Consider the following 7139-nt stretch of genomic DNA (forward strand, 5'->3'; position numbering starts at 1 on the left):
ATTAGTTCATAGATGGCGATATGGAGAAGTTGTAAAACCCTAAATCTCCTTGTAAGTCTGGCACAAGCACAATGTAACAAGCCCTAAATCGTAGTCTTGTGAGCGTGAGGATCCGAAAATGGTGGCTCTTAAACAAATGCTTGTAAACTTGAGCAGTCATTACAGTCTCGGTGAGGTGAGGTGAGCTCGAGGTTGCCGGCAGGAAGAGGTGAGCGGAGGTCGCCAGTGGGAAGAGGTGACTGGAGATGAGCAGATGTAGTGAATAGAGATCAACATTTTTAAAAAACCCTAGATCCCCTGCGACTTTGTTATAAGAAGCGCATTCATTTTTAAGAATTATAAAGCCACATGCCTGCACGACGCACCTTTTTAATGGGTGCCCTCCGTGTTTTTTTTTAAATTATAAAGCGACATGCCTGCACGTCATGCTTTTTATAATGGGTTCCCTCCGAGTTTTTTTTTTCTGACACTAATTTTAGGTCATGCGAAAATGCGTGTCCTAAATCCTTCATATTTTTTAGGAGATGACATTATTTTTAGGGTACACACTTTTGCGTATCGTAAATCACCGCGTGTCATTGTTCGCGCATCATTAAAGGCCTATATTCTAGTAGTGGAGAAACATCACATCTATGGAATTGTCTTGTAACAATTTCCGATAGAGAGCTTTGTAATTCATTGGCAATAGTCATTGTGACCTTAGTGCAGTGACATTACAAAAGGATCATTGCATAAAATGTTAGAGTCTAATATATTCTATAAGTGGCAAGAATTTGATATTCTTACACTTGTGATAAGGAGTGGGAGTTGTGAAATGAGTATGCTTGGAAATGTGTTCACTTGATCTATTTCACAAAGTAAGGACCGTAGGTTAGCATTGTGTGCATGCTAAGAGCATGGGACAAGTGTAGTTATAATTTAAGTAAGAAGTTGATTACCCGAAACAACAAATAATGAGTAATCGATATGGTGATAAATAAAAGGTGTTTTATTTATACTCAAAGGTTTGAGGCCATATGGGATTAGTATTATTCTTGTGTTTCACTTTGCATGTTTTGACTTCCTGAATAATTTAATTGGTTCAGAACAGTCAAATTATTCGAACGGACCACAGTCGTTCATATGTTGGAAGTAGGTATGAATGAAGACTGTCGTGAATTGGTGTGTGGATTGTCTAAAGTGTATTAGACATAAGCAATTGTTTGTTGCAACGTTCATGAATGCTTATGAATATGATTTGAGCATTGGATTAAACCCACGCTCACTTAGATCACTTCATGGATTTTATCACGAGTGATTGGTGAGACGATAACATCTTATATTCTTGAAACCGAGATGTGTGAGTTGTATCTTGCAAGTCGGTTACACATTGATAATATGTAAACGCACCAGTAACTTGGTGTTATAAAACATATTGTTGTGCGTAATTTGGTAAGTAAGTGCAAGTGAGCATTGAGTCAAAGTTTATCCGTTCCTTTTATCCAAAGTAGGATAAAAGTGATATCTTTGGGCCCCTTGATGATTTAGTGATGGCACCTAAGCGCTTGGTCAAGCCGGGACTAAATTGATGGATCAATTGTAGTCTGTTGTCAGTCATCATAAATCGGAAGTCGGGAAATAGTATAGAGGAAATGATTAAGTTCATGTCTCATATCTATATGATATCTAGAATGGAGGAATATATGATCCCTTATCTAAAGGACACGCGTATCTGATAAGATCAGAGTTGACAGCAGCCTTGGAAAGCTACGATTGCAGATCAGGATCTGAAGTCATACGCAGAATAGTTATTATACTTATCCAAGTGGGAGACTATTAGATTAGTGTCTAAGTCCATAACTATTTTGGTATGTACTTGACCCGATGGTGCATGGTCCTTTTGGGTTGCCTTCATCAAAGCAACTTGATAGGATGAATTATGGAGAGAAAGGATTAATTATGATTTATTAATATATTATGAGAATAATATATTAAAGGAGAAATCATATTGTTTAATTAATATTAGTCAAGAATTAATAAGAATTAAGTTTGTGGCTAAAAGACATTAATTAAACTTATGGGACTAGAACTGTCAATTGTGTGATAGTTGAATATTAGGCTAATGGACTCCATAGAGGATGGAGTGGACGAATTCTATGGGGAAACACATTAGAAATCGTCCAAGGCCTCTAAGGAGGGAGTCCATGGGTTGCTTAGGGCCTAAGAATCTAAATTAGGGTTTCCTTGTTAGATAACCCTAATAGCCTCACTATTTAAAGGACCCTTAAGCCCCAAAAACGTGGTCAACTTGTTCTCTAGGGTTTCCACACGTTTTGGGCAACCTCCTCTCTCCTTATTCTTCATCCTCTTGCTCTTGGTGTTTGTGAACCATTAGAGGAGTGACATTTGTGACTCTAAGCCTTCTAAAGTCATTACAAGGAGGATTTGTGATTGTTATTGCTACATAACAATCAAGGTAAGATCTAAAAACCCTTTCACATGTTAGTATGATTAATTGTATGCTAGATCTAGGGTTTAAAGTCTTGGATGAATTGCATGTACAATAGAGAAACCTAGATCCATGCATTAGGGTTGCATGAGCACCTGGGATGTTCTTATGGCTAAAACCCATCAGGTTAGACAACACTACTAGAGGAGGCTTGTAAATTGAAGTTCTCGATCCACCCTAGGGACACAAAGATGTATAGGGATCTGAAGTGGAGTTACTGGTGGCCCTGTATGAAGAGGGAGGTAGCATGGTTTGTGGAGCGTTGCTTGACTTGCCGGAATGCCATGGTCGAACATCAGAGACCCAACAACAAGATGCAACTGTTACCTACTCCCATGTGGAAATGGAAAGATGTCACCATAGATTTTATCACAAAATTGCCATGGACGGCACATGGGGTTAATTATATTTGCGTCATTGTAGATAGGTTGACCAAGAATGCTCATTTCATACCTATTGTTGAGAGAATTTTCGATGAGAAATTGGTTGACCTCTACATTCGGGAGGTGGTGGTTCGGTACGGAGTACCAATTTTGTTGGTTTTGGATCAAGATGTTCGCTTCACCTCAAGGTTTTTTTAGGAAATTTCATGAAGAGTTGGGTACTCAACTAATTTTCAACACATAATACCACCCCCTATACTGATGGACAAAGGAGCGGACTATTCAGACGCTCAAGGATATGCTCAGGGCATATGTGTTAGATTTTAGCAGGACTTGGGATACTTATCTTTCACTGGCCGAGTTCTCCTACAACAACTGTTACCATGCCAGTATCGATGGACCATCCTTTAAGATGATTTATGGGAGGAAATGATTGACCCTGATTTATGGGGGTGAGGTCGGACATCAGGTTATGGGGAGTATCGAGGTAGTACTCAAGATCACCGAGTTGATTCAACAGGTGCAAGGTTGACTTCAAACCGACTAGATTTGGTAGAAGATTTATGTTGACCGACAGCGATCCGACCTCGAGTTTCATGTGGGAGATTTTGTGCTTCTAAAGGTGTCACCTTGGAAAGGTATCATCCGATTCTGGTAGCAGGTCAAGATGGGACCCTAGTATATTGGTCCTTTTAGGATTATCCCCCAGGTGGACATCGTTGCTTAATGGTTGGACCTTCCTGATGAACTCAGTCAGACCCCCAACACATTCCACATCACACAGTTGTGGAAGTGCCAAGCTGACGATTCCGAAATGGTTTCTTTGGATGATATTCAGGTCGATAAGTGCCTAAACTATGTAGAGAGACCGATCAAGATCCTTGATAAGAAGACGAAGACCTTGCACAAAAGGTGGTGGGCTTAGTTAAGATGCAATGACGGCACCGAAAGGGTTCAGAGTCGACGTGGGAGCCTGAGGAGAAGATGAAAGAGCATTACCCGGAGTTATTTGCAGCAGCATACTACGAGGACGAAGTTTGATTCAAGTGGGGAAGAATTATAACATCCAAATCTAGAGGCACATTTTCTTTTATTATAGTTTGGCTTTTTGAGAGTCTCCACGGTGTGGCAAGGCATTTTTGTCGTGGGTTTCTTTTGACCCGCCACGACGTGGCCGCCGCTGATGTCTTAAACCCTAAGTTTTCGGGTTTTGCACCCTATTTAAAGAAATTAGGATGCTAGGGTTTTCTCATCCTCAGTCGCCACCACCCTCCTTAGCTCTAAATAAACCCTAATTCCTTTTCCTCCATTATTGAAGCTTACTTTGGTGTTTTTGGGAGATTTTGAAGGAAGGAGAAAGGAGTAAGCCGAGGATCATCAAGCAAGTTCCCATTCCTCTTCCTAGCACGTTACTGGACCTTTGTAAGTGTCCAAGACTCCACCTTTATGCTATTAGGTTGCTAGATCTTGATGTTTTTTTCCATTATCTTCTTGTTCTTATTAGTTGGGATGGTGAAATCCCATAAAGGTTGCAACTTTATGGATCACTAGGTTATTTGCAATGATTAATGGTTTAAATCTGAAGTATGGTGGATTGGTTGAACCATGCATGGGATTTTGGTCATAATCATCATTTTTGACCTAATATAAGCTCAAGACAAGCATTGGAAATGCATGTATATAAAGCACCAACTTTTAGGTTAGTTATGGTGTTGGAATGGACTTGAAAATCTCAATATTAAGTGCTTAATGATTAAGTCCATGTCATCTTTTGCTTTGTTGGACATAGGGTTTGATATCTTGATCTCTTGGAGAGTATGAAGGGCTAAATTTTGAAAATTTATCCACCTAGAACATAAAAAGGACCATATATGAGCATTGGAGCTCTTGGAATCGAAAGAAACGACTTAACGCATTAAGTTGTTTTGAACCCAGTGCCCACAGCGTGGTGATTGAGGATTTAGCGTGTGTTTTTATCATTTGTGGGCCATAGCATGGTTAAGGATGTCCACAACATGGCAAGTCAACTGAAATCAAATTTTATCGTTGACTTTTGGCTCGAGTTCACTTTTGGTCAAACTCCTTGTTTTGGAAGGAAAGCTAAGAGTTTACCTCGTGTAGTTGTATATATGGTGTATAGCATTTTTTCTAGGTTGTGATGGCGGTAGTAGTTTTTTATTGTCTTATAGGTGAGTTTTCTCATTATACTTGTGGGCCAAAGGCACCAAGGCTGACCCATTGGATTGTGTAGAATGTTAGTTGTCGGTGTGATACTTGCATGCCCGGGGGGTAGTCCGTGACATTTGTATGAAAGACCATGGGGGTATCCCATGACACTTGGATGTTAGACCATAGGGGCAGCCCATGGAATTTCAAGGAAATACCATGGGGTAGCCCATGACACTTAGTTGTAAGACCATGTGGGTATCCCATGACATTCCAAGGAAAAGACCATGGAGGTAGCCCATGGAAATTTTATGTACGGTATGTGGTATTTTGGATAACTCACTAAGCTTTGTGCTTACGGTTTTATGGTTTAACATTTTTAGGTACTTCCAGTTCGAAAAGGAAGGGTCTGGCGTGATCGCACAACATCCTCCTCATGATTCTGTGTTTATGACTATTCTACTCTGATGATTTTGATACATTGTATTGTGGTTGATTTTAAGACACTTGATGTATGTTACTGATGATTTTTAAAATGAAAAAAATCATCACTATTTTTGGGATGTTACGGTTTATTGAAAAGCTCAATGTGTATTATTTTTACAGAAACGGTTCATATGCTTGAAAAAACTACAAAAATAACTTGGGCCTAACAAAATTTTTTCATATTACTCCCCTCCCCCTACACACCCCTATAATGCTCAGTTCTTGGTATGTATTTAATTCAAAATACTATTCACTTTTGTATAGAAACTCAACGAGTTGGAGGCCCCAAACTCGTCGAGTAGGAATGGAATTGGATGCGAGTTGTAAAGTCTACTCGACGAGTTGAGAGCCTCAACTCGTCGAGTAGGACTGGCAGAATGAAACCCTAATTTTTTGGGTTTTACACCCTATTTAAACACCTTAACCTCCATAGGATGGCCTCATTTACAGCCTCCAAGTCCCAAACCCTAAATCTCGAAACCCTAATGCATTGTGTGAGTTTGTGAGCCATCCTTGAGAGACTTTTGTGTGTTTAAGGCTTGTGGAAGAAGAAGAGGAAGCTTGAGGACTCAAGAAGGAGTTTGTAGATCCAGAAACTTCACCCTATCCTCATCACTTTTTGGTAAGCAAGTCTCAAACTTGCCAAATGATTGCTTAGATCTCTTTCTTAACACTCTTATTGGGTTTTTGGTCCAAATATCTTGATCCTTGGGAAATTGACGGCCCAAGTGAATACCCTTTTAGATCTAGGGTCTTGAAGGGCTTTCATGGCATAAAGATGCAAACTTTATGGCCATAGAAGCCCCATGCAACCTGTAGTCTACCATTTTGGCCTTTTAGCTTCAAAGGGCCATGCATGAAGAGAAAGTTGAAGGCTTTACGTGTTTATCTAGTCTCTAAGGTCCATATCGTTGTTTGTACACCTTATCTTGCAGTATTGATGGCTTTTGGATCAAGATCTAGATCTTTTAGAGTTAGGGTTTGAGCTAAATATCTTGGGGAAGGGTATTAACATATAAAGTTGGAAACATTATCCTTCTAAGGACATTTCCAGTCTATATCTGAAGTATGGAGCTTAGATCTGAAGATTAGTGACTTAATCCATTAAGAAAGCTTAACATACTGAAGAACTCGACGAGTTCGTATAGGAACTCGACAAGTTGGGTCGAAGTTTCCCGATTCTGTAAAAGGAAGGACACGACAATCTCAAGGCAGACTCAACGAGCTGAGTAGGAAAATCTCGCTTCTGTTGATAGGAGGAACTCGACGATTTGGATCGCGATTTCAGGGTATTCTAATTTATGGAACTCAACGAGTTTATGGGACAACTCAGCAAGTTTATTTAACCCAGAATGTTGACTTTGACCAGTGTATTGACTTTGACTTTGACTTTTCCAAAGTTGACTCTTAAGGGGTTATGAGTATGAAAGGGGTATTTAAAGGAAATCTTTTATGTGTAAGAGTTTGAGTGGGGTTGATATCAGAGCCGAGGACAGTTCAACTACATTACAACATTTGAGGTGAGTTACCTTCCGGTAGAAGTGGGTCGAAGGCACCAATGTCAGCCCACTAGTATTTGATTATAGTTGAGATGATTGTCTTTGCGATGATTGTCT

This window comes from Lactuca serriola, chromosome 3, assembly GCF_051521515.1.
Source record: "Lactuca serriola cultivar US96UC23 chromosome 3, Lser_US96UC23_V15, whole genome shotgun sequence".
NCBI lineage: Eukaryota > Viridiplantae > Streptophyta > Magnoliopsida > Asterales > Asteraceae > Lactuca > Lactuca serriola.